This window comes from Pleurodeles waltl, chromosome 10 (assembly GCF_031143425.1).
Source record: "Pleurodeles waltl isolate 20211129_DDA chromosome 10, aPleWal1.hap1.20221129, whole genome shotgun sequence".
Classification (NCBI taxonomy): Eukaryota; Metazoa; Chordata; class Amphibia; order Caudata; family Salamandridae; genus Pleurodeles; species Pleurodeles waltl.
The window spans coordinates 551,007,138-551,020,170 of NC_090449.1; positions in this window are offsets into that span (position 1 = coordinate 551,007,138).

Below are 13,033 nucleotides of genomic sequence, written 5' to 3' on the forward strand. Positions count from 1 at the left end.
GAGGAGGAGGGGGACACAGTGGAGGCAGTGGATGTTGGTGTGTCTGCATGTGTGTGATGCTTGCGTGAGTGCCTGTGGGATGTGTGGTGCTTATGTTTGCCAGAGCTTCTTTTGTGTGTTCACGTGTGTGCATGCTGGTCTGTAGGTGTGCTTGGGATAGGCTGATGTACAGGGGATTGGGTCTGGGTGGAGGAAGATGGAGGGAGAGGCTAGAGACGGGGACAATGGCTGACATCAGTACTGAGGCCAGAGTCTAAATAGCTCGCTGAATGGCCGCCGGACCAGAATGAATGCCCTGCAGGAATGCATTTGTTTGTTGCAACTGCCTATCTACACCCTTGATGGCATTCAAAATGGTAGGCTGCCCAACAGTGAGGGACCTGAGGAGGTCAATGGCCTCCTCACTGGGGCAGGGCCTGATGTGCCTGGGGCGAAGGTGATGCCCACCCTTCTGGGTAAGCAGGCACGGGGCAAAGGCTGAGGGGCTGCTGGGAGGGCGGTGCTGGTGGGGGGGGGTGGCGTCTGTACCTGTTGATGCGGGGGGCACAGAGGGGCCCGCCACCGCAATGGAGCTCCCATCAGAGGAGGAGTCGCTGTCACTGCTGTCTGCTACTGTCCCCACAGTGGAGCTCCCCTCGCCCTCCGTCCCACTGGTGGCTTCAGACTCCGTTGTTTCGCCCTCCAGGGCCAAGTGGGATGCAGCTCACTCCTGCTCCGGTGCCACTGCTCCTCTGCCTGATGATGCAATTGCACACAAGAACAGGGAGACCACAAAAAGGGGGGGGAGACAGAAGAAAGACATGTTCAGTGCATGCAACACCACTATCGTTGGCAAGGCATAAGCCCGATTGCTGCACACCTGGAAGTCACAGGAGCCTGACTATGTGTAGATGGCACTAGCCACTAGTGGGGTTGGGGTGCCACATAGCCTGACTCACAAGGGACCTTGCCTACAAAGCTCGCCCTGGCCTAGGGGAGCCCACTGCCAACCTCCCCCGCCCAGACACATTGTAATGCGCGCAAAGTCAGCAGAATGATAGTGTACTCACCCCCTTGTGGCTGCTGTGATGCCCTCAAGTGCCCATCCAACTCCGGATACACCACTGCCAGGATCCAGAACATCAGGGGGGTCATGGTGCGATGGGCACCCCTCCCACGTTGGAAGGCCATCCCCAGCTGGGCCTCCGCTGTCTTCTTGCTCCAGCAGCGAGGGTCCTCCTATCTTTTCCGGCAGTGGGTGCTCTGTCTGTGGTGGACCCTCAGGGTCCGGATGTCCTTGGCGATGGCACGCCAAATATCCTTCTTCTGGTGGGCGCTGACCTAGAGGAATAGTACAGGGGAAAAGGAAAATCTTTACACGTCCGGACCGTCATCCTCTTTGGCCCACGTTCCCACCCTTGCCCTGACCACATACACTCACTGTCCGCACATGCAGGCCTCAGCCTCCCCCCTCATTTTGTCTTCCATCCACACCACTCCAAACAGGCATTGCCCATGCAGCATTCTCACAGTGTACTCACCTGTTTGTCTGGAGGACAATACAGTTGTGTGTACTGGTGCAGACACAGGTAAGAAGACATCACAGCCTGCTACATCTGATATAATTGTTCTACCTCTCATCTGTCTATCACTTTCACCCAGTGTGTGGACCCTGAGTTGTCACTTTCCCTTTCAATTTCACAGATGTGGTTCCCACTGTGTGACATCTGCTTTGTTTCCTCATGGACGAGAGCTGTGTGACATAGGTATGTTGACGATCCATTGGATATAGCATTTTTACACAGTTATTGCAAATACACACTGACTCCAGAGTGTTTTGTGCTTTAAGGGTGTTTATTTAAGTGCTCAATATTGGGGGGTGTTGTAAAATGGTCAGGGGTGATGGTGGAGGAATGTCCAGTCTAATTGTCTCACAGGTGCATTGTCCAAAGGGGCATAGGAAGTGGAGCTACGGCAGTTTAAGGATGGACAGGGTGACAAAGTGGGACAGAAGGATGACAATAGGGTGGTCTCATTTCTTGGCGGGGTCTTGGCATTGTTCTCTGTCTTTGTCCTGGATCTCAGGGACCTCTTGTGGGTTGGTTCTCCATCTGCAGGGGGTGGGGTGCCGGTGTTGTGGTCCTGTGGCGGTGCCTCCTGTCCACTGGCAGAGGTGGTGGGCAGTTCATCATCGAGGCTAGTGTCAGGGGCCCCTTGTTGTGCCACAGTGTCCCTCCTGGTGTTGACGAGTTCCTTCAGCACCCCTACAATGGTGCCCAGGGTGGTGTTGATGGATTTGAGTTCCTCCCTGAACCCCAAATACTGTTCTTCTTGCAGCCGCTGGGTCTCCTGAAACTTGGCCATTACCATTGCCATCGTCTCCTGGGAATGATGGTATGCTCCCATGATGTTGGAGAGGGCCTCGTGGAGAGTGGGTTTCCCTGGGCCTGACCTCCCCCTGTCGCACAGCAGCCCTCCCAGGTCCCCTGTGTTCCTGGGCCTCTGTCCCCTGAACCATGTGCCCACAACCACTGCCCCCAGGTCCCTGGTGTTGTTGGGGTGGTGGGTTAGCCTGGGTTCCCTGTAGTGGTGGACACACTGCTGCTTGACGTGTCCTGAGGACAGAGGTATGGGTTCGCTGGGTGGGTGCTGTGCTGGTGTTTCCAGAGGGGGGAGGTTCTGTTGTGGCTTGTGCCAGTGTGAGGGGAACCAACTGTCCCGAAGTCCCAGATGGGCTGGGCTGGTCATCTAGATCCAGTTGGACAGTGCTGCTTTCATCACTGTGGGCCTCTTCTGTGGGTAGAGTGGAAATGTCTGGACCCTCCTGTCCGGTGATGTTGGGTAGGGGTGTAAAGGCATGATTATTGCATCTGTGTGTGGCATGGTGTGCAATGGGTGGGTGACCCTGTACCCCAGTGCTTGCATTCTTGTGTGGGGCCTTGTGTGATAATTGTTTAGGGGTGTGTGTGGGTATTTGCAGTGGTCATGCATTGGTGATGGGTGTCCATGCTTTGGTGTTGCATGCAGGGCTTGGTGTTGGGATGTGTGGGTTGTGATAGTGGGACATATGTGAGGAGTTGGAGTGATGGGGGTGAGGGCGAGGGTGGGGTATGTGATAGCATGCAGGTAGGGTGGGGGATGAAGTAGTTAAAGATTTAACTTACCAGAGTCCATTCCTCCAGCTACTCCTGCGAGGCCCTTAGGATGCAGTATAGCCGAGACCTGCTCCTCCCATATTGTTAGTTGTGAAGGAGGAGGTGGGGGTCCGCCGCCAGTCCTCTGAACTGCAATATGGTGTCTTCAGACCACGGAACGCACCTTCTCCCGTAGGTCGTTCCACCTCTTCCTGATGTTATCCAGTGTTCTTGGGTGCTGTCCCACTGCATTGACCCTGTCCACGATTCTGCACCATAGCTCCATCTTCCTAGCTATTGTGGTGTGCTGCATCTGTGATCTGAATAGCTGTGGCTCTACCCGGATGATTTCCTCCACCATGACCCTGAGCTCCTCCTCAGAGAACCTGGGGTGTCTTTGCGGTGCCATGGGTTGGTGTGGGTGATGTGTGGGGTGGTGTGTGTTGTAATGTGTGGGGTGATGTTTAGGGGTGTGTGGTATTTTGTGCGTGGATGTTGTGTGAGTGATGGTGTTTAGTACCTGCGGATGCTGGTTTGTAGATGGTGGTGTCTCTCTCTGGCCTTCAGTCGCAATTGTGGTTGTAAGGGTTTGTGGGTGATGTGGGTGTGTGTTTTATATTGTATTGGATGTGTGGGAGTGTATTTCGATTTGTCCAATGTGGTAGTGTTTTGTAAATGTGTGTGTATTTTGAGCGCGGCGGTGTGTACCACCAATGGAATACCGTGGTTGAAAGACCGCCCGGTGGATTCGTGGGTCGTGATAGTGTGGGCGTATTCCTGTTGGTGTGACGGTGGAGGTTGTGTTATCGCCAGTTTATCACTGACTTTTGGTGTGGCGGACTTGTGTGGGTGTCTAAATTTTGGCGGATTCCGAGCTATGGGTCATAATAGCTGTGGCAGAATTCCGCGGCCACAGCGGTGTGTTGGTGGTCTTCTGCACAGCGGTAAGTGGCATTTACCACCAATGTTGTAATGACCCCCTTAATTGTTAAAGCACATTCTGGACATCTGGGTACCACCATTACCAAGAGGTAGTTAAGAACTGATTTTTAGTGGCCTAGAATGGACAGAGAAATTGAGGAATTTGTGAGGAGTTGGTCTAGGTGTTGCATGAGTGACAAAGTACTAGTTACTCAGGGAGTGATGGATTCATTTGTGCTGTTGCCAGCTAGAGCTTGGCAGAAAATTGGTCTAGATTTTCTAGGTCCCTATCACGTGTTACCACCTGACATGAGGTATTTCATTGTGATGGTAGATCATCTTTCAAGTTGGGTTGAGGTACTACCTGTAAGGTTTCCCACTACACAAAGTGCCATTAAATGCTTGAAGGAAGTTTTCAATCATGAGGGTTTTCCAGAACGGATCTTGACTGATAATGGGATTCGATTTGTATCCATGGAAATGTGTAAATTTTTGAGCAAATGTGGTATCAAACACATAAGAACTCCATTGTATCATCCACAGAGCAATGGTGTTGTGGAACGTTTTAATCGTATGCTTGTGGATTGTGTCCAAGCTGCTCTTAGAAGCAATATGTCTGTAGGACAACCTATTAAAGAACTTGTCTGGTCCCATCGCACTACACCTCATGTTGCCACTGGTAAAACTCCTTTTGAATTAATGAGGGGCAGAATTGCAGCGACAGAACTATGCCCTTTTTGGATGATTAAGTTGTTTCATGAAGGAAGTGACTTAAAAGAAGCTTGGAGGGTGGCAAGAGACAATTCAAATGTTGTGGGAAGGAAAAGGTTGAGTGGGTTAAAAGGAAAAAATGAGAGTCTGCAGGTTGGTGAATGGGTGAAAGTAAAGGATACCATAGTGGTTAGAAAAGGTATGTCAAAGTTTAAAGAATCTCAACAAATTCAAGATTTACACAGAAATGCTGCGAGACTGACGGATGGCAGTTGACGGTGTACCACACAGTTAGCATTAGATCCCAGTGTTCAGAGGAGGGGTGAGGAGAGTGAGGAGTGTGGTCACAAGTCGCCTAAACAAGCGGGTGGTAATGATTTTGTTGGTCGCAAGTCATCTAAACAAGTGGTTGATGATGATTTTGTTGATAAAATAAAGGTTGACAGAAAAAAGAGTATGAGAGAGTGCCATAGGTCCACAAAGTTTCAGGACTATGTTATGTCCTGAGATAATTACTTATTTAGAAAGTCATTATGTTAAGTATAAACACTGTACTCTATGTTAGTTTTAGTTTCTCTGGTCATATGAGTATGCTCACTTTTATGAGTTTGTCTTATTGTATTCTAATTGTTCTCTTATTTGTAAAGAGGGAGAGAAGTGTAATGACGTGGTCTAGAACACTTGTCTGTCATATGGAATCCTTTGACTTAGTAAGTTCTTGATGTCATTGGATCCCATGTGAAGCCAACAGACAGTTGCTTACGGCAGGACTCTGTGCCCTCTTTTAATAAAAGAAACGTACTTCATTGCTAACGTCGACAATTTAATAAACCTACCACAATTGAACAAATCAACGGGTGACCGTTCGTCATTTCAGAATGCTTTTTCGGAAGAAATGAATAACCTGATTTGCTGGTTACCTCACAAAATGACTTCTTAGTTATCTGTCACTTGTCTCTACACATAGTCTATGAACAGTTATCTCTGCCAAGCCACCAAAGATACTGGGGCATCTTGAGAAATGGGATTTATCACAGTAGATTACTAGAAGCTGCAGGTGACATTGTAGAACACTGTTGCTGAACCTACAAGTAATGTGTGTAGACAATTGTTTTCCTGTGACATTAAAGTACTTCTTTTTTTCAAAGACAAGTACTGGACTGCACAGTGAGTTGCTTGAATATGATTTTTGAGTCTCAGCTCTCCAGACTTCTTCACGGAGATACGTTTGACTGCTCACCCTCAGTGCCTTGAAAGTCTAATGTGGAAGGGGCATACATGGCCCATTTCCTGAGCCATGGTAGGACAGAACATGTTAAAGAAATTTGGATCCACACATTACCCCGCTATGCATGAGACTTCCTAACATATATTTTTCACTTTTGTGGAGTCAAGCAGGGGAGTTGAAATCAAGATAGATGAACCACTCAGATTGTAACAGAGAAACAAAGGAATTTGCCTGAAGCTGCGTTCCTCACTTTGAGTGCCAACTACTAACGGACTAAAACGACCACTGAAAATGATTTGAGTGCTGTTATTAACCAATCACAGCAAAATGTGGAAACCAGACAGACAAATCATCTTCAAAGAAGAGAACTACAACAAAATCCTCAGCAGCTATCCTCACTATTAGAAAATACATTGCTTTCTTCAATGAGCCCTCTCAGGGCACTGAAGAAAGATTGGATCAGGTTACAAAATAGATCTTTGCCTCGATTGACTAGAAGCAAGACCACTGACTGGTGTATGCTAAAAAAAGATTGTGGAGCTCAAAATAATGATATCACAGAGACAACCTATGCTTGTGCCCCAGACTCAGAAACTTAATGACATGTTAGCCTTCCTTACCCATTTCATACAAAGTATCAAAACCTTTATGTTTGAGCCTCCTCTAGAGTTTCAACAGACTCACAGGGTCTGATCCAGACACATGACAAGCAAGGTAGGACCAAATTCAGAAATTATATTTGTTCCTCTGACACCAACTTGACATATGATCATCATAGAGGTAAAGAAATGGGCCTATAAAGAATACATAATATTCATCTTCAAAACTTTATTTGCAGACACAAATGATTCCTGAAGCTATGGTCCTGTCCCAGAAGATGGAGCTCCAATATGGCATGCAAGCCTCTAAGTCAATGTTAAACAGTCATGTGAAAAGACAATAAAATATGACTTCCCGGGCAAGCTGGAAAGTTTCCTGGCCTCGCTGTTTGGACAAAGGCAGGGATGCTTCTACTGAATAAGAAAACCTCAACCAGCCCCCAACCCAACATGACAGATCATGCTCTGATCAGTCAGTAGATGAACTGAGCCAGCTGGAAGAAGTAACAAGGCAATGGTCCGCTGGGAACAAATCAAAGCACCAGCAAATGCCTCTTCCATCCAGAGACAATTTATGATCACAGTTGATACCCTTACAAAATGATGAAGGGAGTGCTGCACCTTGATGATTATGATTAATCAAACACCCACTTTGGAAGGTCGATAATCAATGAGACCTATACCCTTGACAGTACCTTACCAGTCTTCCTGACCACCCTGCACAGGAGCTCTCTGCATTACAGAAGGGGTGGAGAGGTGGGAAGACTTTTGGCCATGTGATTGCGACAGCAGGTGGCCTGCCATTCCATTTCTGCAAATTAAAAAAATGAGAATGTCTGCCTGCAAACCCTACTGAAATTGTATACATGTTTTGTGACTTTTATAAAGCTCATTCTACTCCTCGGAGTGACAGAACATACAATTAGAAGCAGACTCATTTATGTTTCAAGCCTAGAGCTGATGCATGATCAGATGCAAACTCTGGATGACAAAATCACAGAAGATGAAATAGGGAGAGTGACAGAGGTCCTCCTCCGTAGTAAGGTCACAGGAATACCCTGCAGAGAATTACAAAGTAAACAAAGATCTGCTAGTTCATTTACTCTTTAAACCCTTCAAAGAGTCACAGTGAAATCTCACCCTGCTGAAAGAAATAAACTAGAGAAGAAGCTGACGATCTCACTTGTCATGGAGAAAACCACTGCCCGTGTTGAGTGGGAATAGCTGTTCCAGATTATAGAAAAATTAAGAATAGTAATGCAAATTATGGCAAGGAGTAAATGGTTATGCAAACACCATCTATTAAGTGTATGTGCAAAGTCTATATATCCCCAGCATTCAACATCAAGTGGGGACTCAGACAAGGATGCCCTTTTTCTACCTTACTATTTACACTTAAGCTAGAATCCTTGGCGATAGCTAGCCGAGATGTTAAAGGCATACAGATGATTCCAATGCTGGGGGAGGAGGGGGTGTACAAGGCACTATTATATGCAAATGATATGCTAGTGACCATAACAAAACATGCCTCTTCTAATAGAGGCGTCACTTCTTAACATTTTCAGTATACAGGGTTAACTAGGACAAAGGCAAAGCATCCCACTCATGAGATCGACCACAGCAGTAGCATTAGGGGAAAACCCCTTCTAATGGTCCACATACAATTTACATTATATGAGGATTGAAGTGATGCCAGGACTATAAGAAATGGTAGAACACAATATAAACCTCTCATTCATTGGCATAGCACTATGGTCCCAACTCAATTTTTCGATGCTGGGCAAGACAAAACTAGATGAATTAATTTGATGTCTCATTATAATTACTTACATTATCTGATCTGATTTGATTTGATTATTTGTAGAGCTTGACAAATACCCATGGGAGTCTTGCCGCTGCCAACAGAAGGAGAATTGGAGTACCTAGTTGGAGCTACATAGAGTGGATGAAAAGCCAAGTGTTCAGCTGTTTCCTAAAGATCAATAAACTTGACTGGTTTCTCTGATGCCATGGAATTTATTTCCAGCGAAGTCAGGTGCTATAAGAAAAGCTTCTGCCGAGAAGCTTTAGAATTTTTTGGGACGGTCAGCCTCTTGGCAGTGGCTGGGTGAAGTCTTTTATGTGCAGTGCACCATGTGATTTTGTTTTTAAGAAGAGCCGCCCCGGGGCAGGAAAGGGTTTGATGTACGATGCAGAGTGCTTTGAAGGCTACTCTCTTTTTAATATGGAGCCAGTCTATTTTTTCACTCACTTTTTAGACCGTTTCAAAATTCTTGACGTTCATGAGGAGCCAGATGAAGTCTCTGGATTTTTTTTTAGAATGCTTACCTGCTCCCCGGTGTATAAGGCATTACAATAGTCCAGCTTTGAGTGGACCAGGGAGATGACAACTGTTTTCTTTAGGTCAAAGGATAATAAAGGAAGGATTTTATTTACAGTTTTTTTACTGTTTTGAAGACGGAAAAATGGGACAAGGCAATTACTTCCTCTGTTTGGCAAAAAAGAAGTGGTATTCAAAAATTATACCCAGATTCCTCACCTTGGAGTAGGGAGGGGTCCAGAGACTGAAGCCACCAGGAAGCATTCCAAAAGGAAGTGTCCCGTCCAAATAGGAGCACCTCTGTTTTCTCAAAGCTTAGCTTCAGGCGGTGGGAGCTCATCCATAGGACTATTGCAGACATGCAGTTATTAAAACAAAATGCCACCTGTTCTGTATTTTTGGTGATAGGTACCACAATTTGGGTATCGTCGGCATAGGAGACCGTGGTGAATCCTGAAGTCCTTATTAAGTTCAGAAGGGGCGTTACGTAAATATTGAAAAGAGTTGGGTCTGCTGCCACCACTAATCCCTACTCAACTAATGACACTGTCTAAAAATCACTCAAAACATTCTTATATGGAGAATGTAAACCACAATTTAAAATGTACATGTTACACGAGGCAACCAATAGCAATGGCTTGCAGCTGCCTCATACTAATTTCCTTGCTGGTGCTCCAATTGGCACAAATACTATACATACTCCATAGTTGCTCTGGGAATGTACCATGTTGAATAACTTTTGAAAAGAGATGTGGAGATAAAGAATACAGTGGACATAGGGGCCACCTGACAGCACAGACAGTTCTTGTATATCACTTTGACCTGTACCCCGAGATCACATATTAAGGAACACGATGACCTGCAACAGTAAAGTCACAGCAGTGGTCTGCATACTTAGACTTTGAAAGATAAAACTTAGCCCCACCCATTGCGTAAATTAAATAATGTTGTCTCTTATGAACACGTGCTTTTTAACCTGAATGACCAGATAGATAATATTCAAGATAGAAAGGTTATATTTGTGGGGGATCTCCGAGGTCCCACTTTTTCTAGTTGTACTATGAATATGGTGTACTTTACCGTCTATTGGACTTTAAGTGCCACCTGCCAACTCAGTGGGTGGATGGTGCTCAAAGGTCAGTAAATCCGCCTACTATGAAATTTGGCCACCCTACACTTAGACCTGATTAAATGCAATTCATGTACCTACAAACTGCCCCTAGGCTAAACATGTGTAGTTGATGATTGTCAAAGTTCCTGGTCCACCTAGAAGTGGAAGACAGAGAGTGTGCCGAAAGCGGAAGACAGAGAGTGTGCCGAAAGCTTGTCCCTGAACTAAACATTCTTGAAACAGACAGCTGAAATAAAATGAGAGCGAGGTTGCCTTGAACCAACTGTACAAAGTGGTACTGTGGGGCTTCAGCCAGCAAAAGAACTGCGATGAGGGCATTAGCACAAGGCAAACTGCAAAGAATAAACCTACAAACTGCTCCTAGGATTAAAATGTGTAGTTGCTGGTTTTTGAAGTTCCTGGTCCACCTAGAGGGGGAAAAAGAGAGAGAGAGTGTGCCTACAATCTGTCCTGGAACTCAATATCCTTGGTACAGACAGCGGAAACAAAATGAGAGCGAGGTTGCTGTGAACCAACTGTACAAAGTGGTGCTGGGGTTCTCCTGCACCTCAGTGAGGGCATTGGAGGAAGGCAAACTGCAAACCATGAACCTACAAACTGTCCCTAGGTGAAACGTGTAGGCGATGATTGTTGAAGTTCCTGGTCCACCTAGTAGGGGAAAAAGAGAGAGAGTGTACCTACAACCTGTCCCTGAATTAAATATTCTTGGTACAGACAGGAGAAACCAAATGAGAGTGAGGTTGCCTTGATACAACTGTAAGAAGTGGTGTTGTGGATCTCATGCCAGCAAAAGGACCTCAGCCTCAGTAAGGGCACTGGAGGAAGGCAAACTGCAAACCATGAACTTATAAAATGTCCCTGGGCTAAACATATGTAGTTTACTGTTGTTGAAGTTCCTGGTCCACCTAGAAGGAGACAAAGAGAGAGAGGGTGTCCCTACAACCTGTCCCTGAACTAAATATTCTTGGTACAGACAGCAAAAACAAAATGAGAGCAAGGATGTCTTGATCCAACTGTACGAAGTGGTGCTGTGGGTCTCATACCAGCAAAAGCACCTCAACCTCAGTGAGGGCAACAAAGGAAGGCAAACTGCAAACTATGAACCTACAAACTGTCCCTAGGCTAAACATGTTTTATTGATGTTTGTCGAAGTCCATGGTCCATCTAGAAGGGGAAAAGGAGAGAGAGTGTGCTTACAACCTGTCACTGAACTACACATCCTTGGTACAGACAGCAGAAACAAAATGAGATCCAGGTTGCCTTGAGCAAACTATACAGAGTGGTGCTGTGGGTTTCCTGCCAGCAAAAGAACCTCAGTGAGGGCACTGGAGGAAGGCAAACTGCAAAGAATTAATCAATAAACTGACTCTAAACTAACTCCATGTATATGTTGCAAGGCTTACTGGTCTGCCTGCATAGAAAAAGTATTCCAATAACCTGACCCTATGCTGCTCATGTTGAAAGAGTAGGGAATAGATACAGATTCACAGAAAGTATACCATGTTGCTTTTTGTGGGTTTCCCAGGAGGTCCACGGATTTGGCATACCTTCCAGTCACCGACTTACCTTACTGACACCTCTTTGACAATGGCCAACAGTCTTGCCTGCAGGGCCGCATGTTTGTTCATGTTCTCTTTCGGTTTGCCTGCCATACACTCCTTGTCAAAGTGTTCTCACATGTGCAGTTTCCACCATGCAATAATAAAAACATATTTTAATGTTAAGCGCAGATAGTCGACAGCTATACAGCAGGTCTTCACAATAGCTGTGTAAATAAAGCTATATCTGAATATGTTGTTGAGGTGGCAAACTTTTACATCTTTTTGACTCCTCAATCAGGGGAAGATTAAAGGTCATCCCTGGCATGAACTGCTACCCCTCAGCCTTCCCATTCACCAAATGTAAAAGCCCAGGAAAAACAAATCAGCAGACTTTTGCTAATAATGCCCTAATTTAAATATCTAAGGCTAACCCTGTCTCCAGCCTCCATCACTGCTATGTATGGGTCTCCACACTCCAGCCACAGAAATTCTGGCAATTTACAAACACTTTCTAAAGATGATGTGTCCATCCTTACCATTGATGTGGTTGTGACTTTTGTTTAAAGAATTAAACTCACTATTGTCGACATTGGTTTGGAAGGGTAGTAGATTCAATGTAGCATTGTATAAGCTAAGAACTCAATGGCTCAAAGGGGGCTGGGGCCCCTTCCTACTGTTACTACATAGCTGCACATCTTCAATTTGTTTCTAAGTGGGGTTCTCACCCTGCAGCACCAGAAGCCTAATATCTGCCAGTCTGGCTAGTGCTAAACAGGTTAAGTGGAAAATGAGCAGTGCCAGGGCCTAGAATGGATGGGTCTCTAAATTAGTGATCATAATGGCACATTTATGGGCCAGATATATACGCAGCTGAAGGGAGATAAGAAATCCCCCTCCAATGTTTGAGACATTTAACTGAAACCCAGCTGGTGTTCACTGTTGAGATGAGAGAGGATGTCTTTTTCTAGTAAGTGGGTCATGTGTATTCAGGTGGCACACTTCAGAAGGGAAGAAAGGAGAGGTATAAAAGTGGCTTTGTAGATCTGGTTCTGGTTTTAACTAAAAGTGGAATAGCAATGAGCTGAAAATTACCACGTGCCCCCTCAAACTCACTGCGAAGATCTGATGTGGTCTAGTGAGCAATGGTGTAGATAGAAACACAGTGTGCTACAGGCTATAGGTTCCAGACTTTTAGAACATGACCCACTTTTCAGAACAAACTTTCGCCACCCACCTACCTTTAATGGACAAGAGGAAAGGCAGTTTTTGAATGAAACTAAAGCATTGTGTGGTAGCGCATTGTCATTTATCAACAACACCTTTTCCTTTGAAATGGCCACTAACTTTACACAGACATATGGTTTCACAGCTAAAACTATATAGCACATAAATGAAAATGTGTGTGTTACCTGGCATACTTGGTGTGGTTTCCCCTAACTTTTTGCCATCTGACCTCCTGTTTTTCTGA